Source organism: Anoplopoma fimbria, chromosome 21 (genome assembly GCF_027596085.1).
Source record: "Anoplopoma fimbria isolate UVic2021 breed Golden Eagle Sablefish chromosome 21, Afim_UVic_2022, whole genome shotgun sequence".
Lineage (NCBI taxonomy): Eukaryota > Metazoa > Chordata > Actinopteri > Perciformes > Anoplopomatidae > Anoplopoma > Anoplopoma fimbria.
The window spans coordinates 17,895,463-17,908,977 of NC_072469.1; positions in this window are offsets into that span (position 1 = coordinate 17,895,463).

Consider the following 13,515-nt stretch of genomic DNA (forward strand, 5'->3'; position numbering starts at 1 on the left):
TTGAAATGTAAATGCCTTCAATGACCAACTCCACTCAGCCTGCCTTCAATGGACATGCAACGCTGACCCTTAGGGCAGTAGCAAGCTCATTGGACTATTCATAGACTGTGTCCTCTGCCTCTTGCCTTTTAAGTTTTTTAAAGGGTGTAATGTTCACTCTGTGAGTTTAACCTAGATCTCCTTTGAACTTTTAATGATCTATTTCCTACAGTTAATGATTCAACACTAAGTTTACTACTGTGTGTGCACTGACATATTAACGCACCGGCAAAGGAAGGACACATTATGATGTGGAAGTTAACTGAGGTAACACTGTATTTCTGTGTTTGCTTCATTTAACCCACTGGATGTTTCATATTTTAATATTTTGACTTAGTTACGAATTAACATTTGTCATCAGAAGATCTAATGCATCAGTGAAACAGTACAGTACTGTCGGTAGTTTTGGCCTAATGCTAATCCACAAATAATCCACTGTCCTTGCATTGTTACACAATATGTTGAACAAGTGTATTGTAGTTTTTTTGCAATCTTCACAGCATGAATGCGCTTCAGGCAAATAGATTATTGCCTTTAGCATTTTCTAGCTAGCCTATATTTGTTTTGGGCAGAACAGTATAACTCAGCTACTTAATGAGGGACTGCTATACTCACTGTAACCTGCTGCAGCACATTAGTTTAAGAACAATAAAGTAATTCTGAAGAGAAGGAGTATTTTCCACTGTTTTTTCTAGTATTTCTTATACTTTTCTTCTTTTATTTTCTTTCAGAATAAAGAACACAGCCAGAACAGGTCACACACCTGTGAACTCCTCATGGAGGTCAGCGACCGGCGTAGTTGTTTTTCTTACCAACAGGTACTAATAAATATTTTTTTCAAGTTCAGCAATGAATCACTGTTTTGTCCTTATATGGTTCATCAGATTATCTCTTTTCGCACTATAGTCAGTCTTTTCTATTCTCGCTAAATTTCCAAGTCACTTCAGGGATTAAGAGAGAGAGAGTCCGATCAAACTGAAAAGTCAGAAAGTCCGGACCAGACAAGTTGTGAAAAGGACCTATGTTCTACAATATAATTGTCTAGTTTTCACACATAATATTTATCACATTCTTTTATGGTACACATAAAACTGAATGCAAGTGTTGAAGACCCAAAATACTTGTTGGATTTTTAAGAATGCTGTTTCAAAAGCCAGATAATCCACAGACTTTGTTAGTATACACTCTGTTTGCTGTGAGATGAACGGCATTAACAGTCATGAAAAGTACATAAAAGGCAGAGTTAGTGTTAATGCAAGGGATGAATGAAGTCAGAATGAATCTTTTGTAGCCTGCGTCTTATTCCACATTTTAGCTCGACATCTCTCCAAGATCAGATTCTCCGACTGATTTGTTGACATAGTGTAAATCCTGCACTTTGCATTAGATTTTGTGGTTTATTATGTAACTGTTTCAAAGCACTTGCAGGACTTTACTGTTTTTTTCAGTTCAACTAATAAGTACCTATAATTCCTAAAGATATAAGAACTACTTTTTGTAATCAATGATCAAAATGATATGACAGTTTTTGCGCACTCTCTTGAAGTATGCAGTACAATATGCCTTACAATATAGTCAAGGTTTGCATAGTGTATAGTTTACAAATATAGTTTATAGATTTAAAAGAATTACAAAATACTAAATTATTTTTCCTCCGTCTTTTCTGAATCTCAATTAAGCTCCTTTTGAAGCTTTATCATTGGGGAGTATCTTAGAGTGATGACTGGTGTTCAATTTGCGCACTCTCCCGTCAATGTTTATGTCCACTCTATCTCTCTCTTTCTCTGCAAGACAAAAAAAAAATGTAACCAAAGAGAACGCAGTCAAAGCTGAAGGCAATCACAGCAGCATTCTCACATGAGCGAGTGTTAGATGTGGGCCTGCGTGGAGCAAGTCTAAGAGCTCAATATCTCCAGCACATGAAGTTATAAAGACAGAAGCAAAGCATCCTCTGTTTTATAAAAGTCATTCATCGCTCGCAGGCACCGAAACACAAAAGAAGTTGAGCCGTGAACGTATTATGAAACAAGATTGGAGAGTGGCAAATTGGTAATTAGCCTCTACGTTGCAAATGAGCATTACAGTCTTGCTTATGACTTTCCTCTCTGGTCCCCAAAGCCTCTTCTATTAATTTAGCTCTGAGGGGCCATCCATAAACAGGCTGAATAAGCTGTTAGCCTTAACGACGAGTGCAAATGAAGGGCTGGCTAAATATGCTGAAGGTAACAGAGATAGCGTAACATCCAATACTCAAATTACAGTGAGTAGAGGAATAAATTAGTTTTCTCATATATTGCTGGAATCGTGCACACTTCTTGTGTAATTTCAGAGAAAATATGTTGTATCAATTAAAATATCATTTCAACAATTTCCTATTCGCTGATTACTATTTTTCATCAGGCAGGAAAACACATTAATGCCTGATCAAATTAAAAAAATAAAGTTAACTCAAGTCAAAAACATTAATAGGCAAGTTACATGTAAGTAACTCCTTGCATGTATTTTGTAAATGCTTCATGAAAACGCCTTTATTTGGCAACCAAACAGTTTAAGTTGATAATACTACGATTCAAATTGTAGGCTGCAGAATCCGTTACATGAAACTGAAAAAGTGGCTCCTGACCATTTTTTGTACTGTATGTTTAACATATAGGTTACAAAAAAATCTAGTATACTTTGATGAAAAAGTTAAATAAAAAATGTAAAATATAAGATAAAACAATCAAACAGTTTACAGCAAAATTATTATATTAAGGATGTGTTGAATTATTTTGTACATGACAGAGCGCAATAATCTACTTTCTGCATGCATGTACCGGCTTGGCACAATATGCTTGTCTGGCATCGTTTGTCACATATCATGTTCTGTCTCCCGGCTTTAATGGAAATTGCTCTGAACTCTTGAAATTCTGTCTCCCTCCCTCATGAGGTCAGTTTCCTGCCTCAGAATCCATTCAGCCCTCTGGTTGTCTTGCATAAGAACAAGTACAGCCCATTACTACCAAATGAAAAGGAAGTAAGACAGAAACTTCCAAATTAATTTACAGTAGAACACACCTTACAGGTAACTGGCTCGAGTTTGATGTAATTACTCCAGAAACCATAAATGGCTGTAATTGAGAAAAAGCCTACAGCATACAAGGATAACGAATGGTGAGATAATGGAGGCAGTGAAAGTCTTAGCTATTCAGATTGATGTTCGGGGGAGAAATATCTGGCTTCTTTCGGATGGGCAATTCTTGCAAATACACCTCACCAACACTGGTAGCACTGCTGCCCCGCGCTTGCCCTCCCCTAAGCATGGCGCTTATATTCAGATGAGCCAGCCATTAGCTCTAAGTGGTCTTTACCCCCAAATTCTGCCATTTCACAAATTAGCCAATTTTCAACATTAGATGTTAGCCAGTGGCTAAGGTCAAAAGGTCAGCTGTGGTAAATATGAGGTGCAAACCTGCAGTTAGGGGGATTAATAAGGGCTCGTTCAAAAGCACTTAAATGGAGCGTGCGGCACGTTTTCTGGAAGGAAGGATGGGTGCTGGCCATTCAGGATGAGCGGCATTTCAGCTTGTTGGGACATATTTCACTGTGACCGTGCTATCTGTGCTCTGACCTCAACTATGGACGGCACAGGTTTGAAAGCCATCTCTCTCCCTGCTGTGGCCTACATTGTGTCCTAAATGGCCACTGCATGGTTTAATGCAATAGACAAAACAGCATTAGCTCTGCACCAGAGTGGAGAGAAAGGCTCGTCAGCCCTGCAAAGTAGACTGGAAATAGAGAGAGAAAAGCAAAAGGGAGCGAGCACTCTCGCATCCCTGCCCTTCCACTCCACCGAGTATGCACCAGGGCAGACGGACATATGGGTGACGCTACATTCTTTAAAGGGAGTGAGGCAAATTCCTGACCCTCCCTTCCCGCCCCCCCATCCCTCTCTCCTGCCCCGTCGCTCACAAATTGCCCGTTCGAATGTCAGCCCTCCTCTTTATCAAACAAGTCCATTGTCTGCCAATTCGTGGGGCACTGACAAGAGAAGGCTAGCAAACTGTGGAACCTCTCGTCTGTGAATGAGTGTGTGTGTTTTTAGATATGCTCGCTAGCTGTCGTATTAGCAGTCAGCCTTTTTTTTTTTTTTTTTTTTTTTTTACGTGGCGGCACACGGTCGCACACACGGCCCAAAAAATCAATACAGCTTTGCATGGGCCTGACCCACATACAGTGAGGCCAGTGACAGCCTAGTTGTGGTTGTTCCATTATTTTTATGTGTCGAGAAACATGTGCTTGTGCCTACATGCATGCCTGTGTTTGCATTTTGGAATTTATGCATGTGAGCAAATATATATACACGTGACTGAGCAGGTCAGGTGTTTGGTGACATGGCTTAAGAAGAATGAAGGTTTATTTGTGAAAGTGCACGTACACATTTGTATGTGTGTGTGTGTCTGTGTTTGTGTGCAAATCTAAGCATCGAGTCCGAGTGGGTGTTGAGTTCACACAAGCCCTTCCTGCTGCCTGACTTCACTGTCACTGATTGCAAGCGACGCAGAGCTAATAAAAGAGCAAAGCTGACTGTCAGCAGCGATTAGGCTGGCTACACAGACAAGACAAAGAGAGGGGAGAGCACAGCGGCATTAGCTATGGTCATTAAACAACTTGAGTCAAGGAGAAGACTAACCTGGTTTATTAAAGGGGCGGAGGGCAGCGGTACAGAGCTGTTTCCAATAACTTTGCAAACACATTTTACACCAAAATCTTGATTGAGTGCTTTTGAGTTTCTCAATGGAGGTGGTAAATGTAGGGGCACACTCATGTAAATATTACTTTATTTAGTGATATACGCAACAGCTATTCTTCTTCTCTGTTTCCTTTTCCACCTGTGTGCCTGTGTCGACCCTGTTGCTGGCCAAGTGAACATTATAACAGCAGAAAGAAGGATACAGATGTCTAAAAAGATAGGATCTTCATGCCCAGTCCAACTTCTAATGGACCTTGATGATTCTTTCACGAAATAATCTTGCACTTACTAATTTTTTTCTAGCGCTTGTCTTCAATGGTTTAATTTGAGCTTGCTCAGTGTTGTGTTCATGTTTCTTTTTTATAACAGGAAAAGGAAGTGATGTTATTTTATAGTGCAGAACTACAGGTGAGTCAGCATGGGTGGTGTTCAGACGCAGATGTCTGTATTGTGAGCTTGTGTGTGGCCGTTTCTGTCTAACAACTCTATAGAAACTAGCTTCTTTGTGCAACATGCAAACATACACACATATGCACATGATCACATCGACTCAGTTCCAAGATTTCTTCCAGTGGCTGGCTCCCTTAGCAGGTACGTGAAAATCTCCTGACAAGCAGGTGGGGATTAGTAAGTCTCCTCTTTTTGCCTTTCAGCATTCTTAGCGCTGGCAGGAAGGTTACCCCCCCCTCCTTTAACATCATGCATACCAATGATATTATCTCTTGAGAAATCAAATCTAAAACCAACCCATCTGCTTTTTTTAGGATTAAGTCATGTGTCATGCCAAAATGGCAGAGTGTGTGTGTTGGTATTGCAAAGAAGGCTGCTAAGGCAACAGTCAACCAGTTAAGGAGGGCTCCTGGCACATCAGCACTTAGTGAGACATTTATGAGCCAAACTAGCGGCAACGTTTCATCTTCAGTGGCCTCTAGGAGGAAATGCAAGCTTAAATCTGAATCTGTTGATGACAGCATGGATTATGGGAGAGAGAGAGAGAGAGACATGAAATGGAAGAGAGAGAGGGAGACAGGCAGCGGGAGTAAACAGGAGTTACAGGTGGAGGCAAATATTTTGGTTAGATGCACAACAGAGATAAAAACTATACATTTGGATCAGAATCGTAAACCTGTGATAACAACTCGACGGTCACAGCAATCTTTTCCTACTATATAAGTTATGCCGATGCCAAATGTATGTTTACGAAGCCGTGCATGTGCCTGAGAATAATTTGCACATTTGGATTCCCAGGTGAGAAGGTTTAGGAAATGCCAGCACTTGTGTGATCAACATCCTAACATTGTCCTAATTGTGATAAAATAAAATCTCACCCAAGTGGTTAAGACCGGTGCTTTTGTACTTTAGTTGAATTGTTCTAATTTAGGAGCCAAAAGGTAGCATATGAAGAATGAATATATGGATGGAGGGATGCAGGGATGGACAGATGGAGGTAATTAAAGGTAAGAGGTGACCTGAAAGCCCAGACAGGAGGCAGTAAAAACAGCAGTAAGAAGTGCATGTGGTATTTCTTAGGAAAACGAGTAAGTGAGATGTAAACGGATATCCTTTTTTTAAACTTTGCCTCAGAAATGATATCATGACCCTAATCATTTAAATTGTGTTATAATGGTCTGATGGCACAAATTGAAGTATGCCTTTCTGTAGTCCTATGATATACAATGCAAGTTCTCAAAATTGCCAAAAAGCTACTGATTTTTAAAAGACTGAATTACAATAACGCTGAAAAAAAAAAATATGAAAAGTCTCTGTACAGTGTGATGACAGTGTCGGAGTAACACGATATAAAATGTTAAAGATTTTTTTGTGCCCCTGAGGCAATTTAGCCCAAATAAAATGAAAGAATAGAACATGTTTAAATTTTAGACTTTGCCATTCTGTCATTTATACAGTCACATTTAAATCTAAAATTTATCTTTGCCTTTGATTAAAAATGAAGTAACAGCCCCAAAAAAGTCCTGCATTAAAACATTCTGTAATCCTTTTGTTGCACGTACAAAAAGTCAAAAAGAGTGGATACATTTTTTAGAAACCATGCATGTCAAGTCTGAGCTGGATCTGTCTTTTATGTTTTTTATTCTCCAATTGATTGTCGTTTTCAATGTCTCTATCTATTTATAGCTCTGTTTGTGCCTGCTTCATTCTGCACACACGAGGAAATGTGCATGCAAGCAGAGGCATGCAGACACAAGTTATCACACAAACAAAAACCCATATCAAAATGCACATGCCTCACAAAAATACACTCACACTCATATAAAAACAAAAAAATGACTCAGAAGCATGGACACGCACACACAAAAACCCGAAGCCTGTTTTTCCAGCTTGTGTTAGAAATGACTGCCAAGAAGCAGGGGTATCCCACAAGCCCTGTAGCCAAGAGACCATGGCTGATAACCAGATTGAAACTTTCTTTGTCTCTCTGTGTGTGTGTGTGTGTGTGTGTGTGTGTGTGTGTGTGTGTGTGTGTGTGTGTGTGTGTGTGTGTGTGTGTGTGTGTGTGTGTGTGTGTGTGTGTGTGTGTGTGTGTGTGTGTGGGTGTGTGTGTGTGTGTGTGTGTGTGTGTGTGTGTGTGTGTGTGTGGTGTGTGTGTGTGTGTGTGTGTGTGTGTGTGTGTGTGTGTGTGTGTGTGTGCGTAGGTGAAAGAGAAAGAGAGTTGTTTTGTTTGCTATATGTGCAGAATATAAGTGAGAATCTCTCTCCCATGTGTTTTGTGTTCAGGTATACAAAACGTAACTTGTTCATTTTGATCAGAACTGTATAGCTTGTGTGTTTCCCAAACATGGTTGTGAACCAAATGTATGTATCTGGGCTCAAGTTTTCTGCTTGTTTTCATGTGCATGTGGGTTAGGCATTAATACGGCCGTGTGTGCTCCCTGAATCCCTCCCACTAACCTTCGTTTGAAGGCCCAGTCTTATTGGTCCCCTAACCGTCTGCAGGTCACCGTTTCTGGAAAGAGGTTGGCAGTCTGCCCCCTAAGGCTGGCCAACATTGGGGGTCTCCTTCAAAAGCACTTCGGAATGATTTTACACATCTTTTCTGTAGCAATTATTCTATTACCATCTGTGTCTAACTGTTTTCGCTGCTGCAAATTGATGTTTGCAGACATCTCACACTCTTTCAAGACTGTAACTGGTTGGCAGAGGGTGGAATCAGGAATGCTTTCAGAATCTTTCGGGTGTTTTCACACCTGTAGTTCGGTTCATTTGATCGGGACATTTTAGTTCTGGTTCACAGTGACTATTTACATGAACAAACCAAGAGGAGTTAACATGATGTTATACTGACTGACAGGTAACTTGTTGATTGGATAATTTTGGTGATCATCAGGACCCACGTGGGTAAATCAATTTTTGATGGATGACAGAAGTTTATGCCGTACTTTAATGCTTCTGAAGTGTATATTTATGTTCTCTGGTGTCACAAAGAGCTCATAAAGAAAAAAGGGATTATAGGCATTATTCTGATTATTCGACTGCAAGTTAACCGCAATTTATCTATAATGACAAACAGGTAGAGACAGGATGTGAAGGAGATGTTTAGTACAGTAAGGATTTGGGGCTTATTACTGTGGGATCAATGTCACAAATCTCTTTAATGGACTTAAATAACTGACAAAGTACACAGTTTCAGATACAAGCACAGCTTTTTTAACAGCTTTTGACCTATTAATCAGGGGAAATCCCCGGGCTGATGTGCAAATGATTTGCATAGGCTTGGCAGTTTATAGACATGGCCTTCAACAGATCAATAATCCTGAACAGATTTCATGATCATCAGATGGATTTATTAGAAGTTTGGCTTTTTAAATCATGCCAAAACCACATACATGTTATCATTACATCCTGTGGTTATCCACTCCTTTAAGCGGCCGTGGTTCGTTTTTTTGGTCCACACCAGGGTTAGATTGACAGCTTTCACACAGGCCCAAACGAACCCTATTAACCAGGCAAACGGATCTGAGTTTGTTTTAACCGATTCAGACAGGTTGTGTCTAAAGCACCTCTAGGTGTCTAAGAGGACTGACTACATGACTGCCACAGACGACTGTGCTAGACTGCCCATTGTGTTCACTGGACACAACCAAAGCCTGACACTGCTGCTGCAGAAAGCACCTTCCAGGCAAAAGGCAAAGACGGTTTCTCACTTTTCTTGCTCATTTCTTCTTTTAATGCTTCTTGCACAAAGATGGACAAACAAAGGAGTGAAATGCAGCTTATGGTTTATGCTAGCCTCTATTCCTCCATTAGCTTTTACAGCACACCACCTTCTTCTTCTCTGGGTCCATAGAAAAATGATTACTGCAGCAATTCCATGTGATCATGTAAATACAATTATGTGAAAGTAATATTACTTACATATGTATCTGGACATATTTAACAAATGTACTTACAAATGAAGCGGGTAATAAATATATAAATAAATGAAACAAGGTACAGTACTAGGTGTTAATGTAGATAAATAGCAAGATGCCATGCCAAGTAAAACAAATTGTTTGTTTTACTCTCTATTATTCTTCTTATTGCATACATGTTTGTGTGCATGTGTTTGTGACAGACGAAGTGAAAATGTCACTGATTGTGTCTCAAAGTAGCAGCATAATTAGTATTTTGCTCTTTGGTTCCTCTGTGGACATTCACACTGTTCCAGTTGAGTAGCTGCCTTTATCAATGCACAAATCTACCTGATTTAGCATAGCTTCAAGCAACAGAGAGAGTTAGAGTAAGCAGAGTGAGCGAGGAGCTCGCCTATGGATGAGGAAATGTTTCCCTCAGCCATCAGCCATAACTGACATTACCGGTTCCTCTTAGTGAGTCTGATTAACTGTTGTCACTGACTTTGTTCAGACGCAGCCGTGAAATGCTACGGTGAAAGCAACCATGAAATGCCATTTTATTTCGTATTAAAAGACCAAATACAACCCCAGTATGTATTGTTGGTGAAGTCCCCTGCTGTGCACTGGTTCATTGGATTGCATTGAAAATTCACTCACTTCCATCAACACTTGATCGACTTAAAATGAACCGAACAACAGGGAGGCCATCTTATGACTTTAAGCCACTTGCCTTCCCACTTTATGTCACACAGTTCATATCTGCACCATTATGCAGTTACACAGTTAAACAAACACACCTACTTAGTGAGTTCAACAGTTTTTGCCTGCAAGTCTGTATCTTTCATCTTAGTTTTTGGACCTTAAAGCTTCTTCTCAAACTCAAGTTAAAAAGCCCAATGATCCATTTTGTTTGCAGCTTTGGTGAGAGCTCTGTCAATACAACAAGAAAACAAACTGACGCAATCCAGACACACAAGCCAGAAAATGCACGCACATGCATGCACACATAAAAATACACATTCACAATCTTGGGCGCAGAACACATTACCAACAGACACTTTTTATTCTGCTCCACATGCTCAACAAATCAATACAATTATCTTTTGTTCTCGGGAGGTGTTTTATTTCCCCAATATAAATCAAAATGTATTTTTATATGCCTAACACACAGCAGCAGCATGTTCAATGACAACACAGCGTCTGGGGAACGAGGGAAGTCTTCGTCCCGGCAAACAAATACGTGCATGCTATTTTCTACTCCTCCAAGATCAGATATTTGGGGCAAGGTGTTCACAGTTTCCTCGTGGGTCTCTCAGGGGAGTCATGTTTTGTGCTTCGTCTTCGGTCTGAGATAAATGAAAAACCTTTTGACTTTCCCTCCAAGGAGAGAGTGCAAGCAGGGAGAAACTGTGAGCTATGCTGTGGAGAATGCTGGATGCCTCCAACGGAAACTCAAAAGAAGAGAAGAGGGGGAAACATTAATAAAACAATTTCTTCTCATTATAATGCTGTTCGGCTTTCTATTTTTATTTTGCGTCGGGGAACCTGCATGTCACTTTAGTTGGGAATGAATTTGACATAGAACACAGTGGCATATTGTTGCGTGTTTTTGTCATTACTCAATGTCACTTTTTTATGACATTCTATAATGACATATATTTGCCTGTTGAAATAATCATAATAACAGTTGCATATCTCTCTGTTTTTTTTTTTTTATCAAGTCAGTTTCAAACGTAAAAGCACACCGTTTTATTCAGATTATTAACTGTGCTCCTGTCAGCTTGGCGGGCATGTTTCCAAAGAATTCCTTGGGGATTGGGTAACAGCGAAGTGTTTCTTTGAGCACCGTCATCTGGTCTTTTGTTGAACCCTTTATTGGTCTTTCAGCATCTGCTGTATTTGGCTGGTCAACTGCCCATCAGTCTGTATATTGCACCATTAACTTGGCTGTGTTTTTGGCTAAGAAACTGTCCACTCGTCATCCATCCATTTCTTCGCCTCATCCCTCCATCCTTCGTGTTATCATCCCTCTTTTTTTCCGTCTGCCTGGCTGTCAATGCCACATCACTCCGTCAGTTGGCGTCCAACAGTTCCCCTTGATTGAATGAGTAAAGAGCGAGATGCGAGTGTGCTGACAAGGCTTTGGTGATCAAGGAGAGGTGCCAACTTGCACCAGGCAGTTGATGGATATTAATATGGAACCTTGGGGTTAGTTTGACACTCTGAATTCAAGTCTGTTTCACAGACACAGTCATCACAATGAGGGGAGATGATGAGTTGGCTATGGATGTAAGAAATATAATTCAAACGTACTATTTGCATTTATCTAATCATTCTAATTGCACTTTACATGTCAAAAAAGGCAAATGAACTTAAGATAACTTTACAGTACCTATGTTTGGCAGAGAGTCAACAGTATGGGCATTTTGCCCAACATTATATTTGCACTTATAAAGTCAATATGTTAGAGTGCGTGATAGTGATTTTGGGTGATTTATTGGTACTTTAAACGACAGAAGCTCAACATATTAACATTCATCTACTGTAAACTCTGTGTTTTTTGTTTCAATCATTTTATGACCGGGTTTCTTTAACAGCCTGCCTCTGGGTAACATTATGAAGATAGCTAACCAGCCTGTGAAGGAACATTGTCAAATCCCAAAGTTTGCATGAACAATTTGTTGCTTGATTGAATTACCCTTGACTGCTAGCTAACAGTTTTCATTAAAAAGCCAGGGTTTGTTTCAGGAATGAAAAATCTCTTCTTCTTCTATGACTCTGTTGTAAGTAAACTCAGTGTGAACAGTTAAATAAACATGCAGTATTTATAGAAGTACTAGAGTTCTTCCATACACACATGCACAGTCAGTGATACAGGAATTAATATCTGCAGGGAGTAACACATATGCAGCTGAGCATGACACTTTTCATACTGTGTTCCAACGTACCCTTTGCATAAGTGTGTAATCTGTGCGTGTGTGTGTGTGTGGGTGGGAGTGTGTGTGGAGGGTGTGAGTAAAGCAGGGTGAAAGAGAAAAAAAAGGTGTGGCGTTATTAACCGGCTTGTTGCCACCTGCCAGAATCACAGAGGGGTAGTGTTGGGCCATACCTGAGTATGCTTATATGTGTCACTTGACACTGAAGGTTAAATCAATTAAAAGACTTGACAGTTGAACTTAAATCAAAATGAGCATTTGTGCAATCTTCCCACTGTGACAGATGACATATATGCACACACAAACACACACACACACACACACCACACACACACACACACACACACACACACACACACACACACACACACACACACACACACACACACACACACACACACACACACACACACACACACACACAAACTAGTATCTGCCTTTGATTTTATTTGCTCTCATGTTCCAGTCATGCGTCAACTTCACTTGTTAGTCATCAGTGTATCAGACTTCTGCTGCATTAGGTTTGCTATGACTCAGATTTGTATTTACTATTTGGAAGAATAATTCATTTTTGGCAGTATATAGTATGTGAGGATGGGCTTGCAACCATTTGTGTCCAGTATCACACAGTATAGGAATTCAAAAAACAAAATCCAAAGCACTGAGTGACCCTTGTTTCTCTGCATTTGGGACATATACAATTGTACACCATCATGAACAACAATGCTGAAAAAGTTCCGAAGAGGAATTATCTTAAAAACCATGCACCAACCACTGACAATAGATGAAGGAACTTAAATATCTACCACTGCTGTGAAAGGCAGATGCTTGGCCATTTATTTTCTCCATTGCATAAAGACTGGAAAGAGGGAGGGTTGAGCAAAAGCCACCTCCATCATCTTCATCAAAGTGTCCCTAACCACATGTTGAGAGGAGAGAAATCCCGTAAACTTGCTCAAGTGGAGGTGTACGTTCAACTTAAGGCAGGGCAAAAACAGCATTAAAAAAGCTCAATGTTCCCCAGTAATCCAATCGCATCACACCAGTCCCTAAATCTTTGTCAAGGAAATGCAATTGTTATAATGCGTTTATTGAAACTTGGGCAAGGTTTTATTTAATCATGCTGCGCTCTAACAGCACTGGCGGTAGATGAGAAAAACACACAATCTTTCATCACACCATCATCCTTGGGAAATCCAATTTGTTGCTGTTCCTCTCGCCCCGGTGCGCACCACACGTGTGATTGCTACATGGCACAGCTTAGAACATGGAGTAAACTCTGTGTTAATGTGTGTTGCATGTGTTTCTCTCCCTTTTATGTTCTATTGTGTGTCATAACGGTTTCATTTTTCTGGTGATTATCAGAGTAATTCAGTGTGTTGGGGAGGTAGAGGGTCTCTGCTGAAGAAGAGAATATACCTGACTGCATGTGTGTGTGGGAACCTCGATGCAACCC